We start from the raw sequence: 1,298 nt of genomic DNA, 5'->3' as shown, positions 1-1,298 counted from the left end.
GATGGGTTGGGTTCTCCCAATCTCCGAGGCGCGTCTCCGAGTATGTCTTCTGTTCGGACACCCCTCTCCCCAAGTGGAACCGGATCCTCAAGCTCACTTCCGCCGCGTCGATCCTTGAGGCACCTGATTCGGCATCAGCTTCGTTGGCTAGGCTCGGCGATGATACTTCTTGCCACTGCTGCGAAATGTTGCATCTCCTTCCGCAAGTTCCCAAGGAGGTGACGTCTGCTGCGACGCCCACGTCCCCAATCGTCGAGTTCGCTGAGCTCTTCCCAGTTGTCTCCGTCGGATTCAACTCACTTGGAATCCGGATCGCCGACTTTTTAGTTTTCTTCCTTTGACTGGGCGTCCCGTAGGTATCGTTCAGGACTTCATTTCGTAATTATTCAGTATATGTAGTTTCGACACAGTAGCATTCCATCTCAACTCGGCCTGTGTCGTCCGCCGAGTTGGTGTAACTTTTGGTGCAATAGCTGTTAATCCTCATCTGCAACTTGCACCATTTGCAGACGGTTTTCGCGCTTCTTCTGTCGTAGATAGTCAAACAGGAGACCTCCGCATGACAAATTCGACAGTGGTTCCCAAGTAGGCTCATCGTAGCCGACCCACTTAACTTTAAACTTCCGTTGTGATCGTGACGTACTTGTGGATAATGGTAGCTCGTCGTCGAGAATTGCTTCGACTTCATACTGGTTCGTACTTGTGTCTGGTTCCCAGCTGTCTTCAGGCAGTAATTCTTCATCAAAGTCAAATCGCTGAGTCTCTTCGAGGTCGGCGATCAGCCTCGTCTTTGGTCTACCGCCGAGTTCGGTGACTGCCTTCAGACGTGATACATGGACCACTGGGTAGAACCTATATCCACTCTTGTCGGGTAACTCCAATTCATAGGCGAATTCTTCCACCTTCTTCTTCACCCTGAATGGTCCATGCCATCGGTGGGCTAACTTCTTGGTCAGGCCCGACTTGACTCGCTCCATAAACAACCAGACTTGATCTCCTTCTTTGAACAAGGATTTGGTGGATTCATCGCCTGGTTCTGCAACTTCATCTTCGTCATCTGCTGTGTTGGGAATGGATCTTTTCTCCTTCTTGCTCAACGCTTCGTTGTGCTCTCGAGCTCGTCGTGCTTTCTCTCGCACTTGGAGCTCAGCTGCTAATCGAAGTGCCACTTCTCGTTGTCTGTTCGCTTCTCGGCGCCACTCGACTGCGTCCGCCGAGTTGACTGGGCGTCCCTGTCCACGTCGTATCGAACTCGTCATAGCCTTGAGTGTAGACTTGGCGTCCCAACCATGCACCAT

The sequence above is a fragment of the Phytophthora infestans genome, genomic scaffold (genome assembly GCF_000142945.1).
Source record: "Phytophthora infestans T30-4 supercont1.6 genomic scaffold, whole genome shotgun sequence".
Classification (NCBI taxonomy): Eukaryota; Oomycota; class Peronosporomycetes; order Peronosporales; family Peronosporaceae; genus Phytophthora; species Phytophthora infestans.
The sequence above is the reverse complement of the archived record's forward strand: the minus strand, read 5'-3'. Positions refer to the sequence as shown.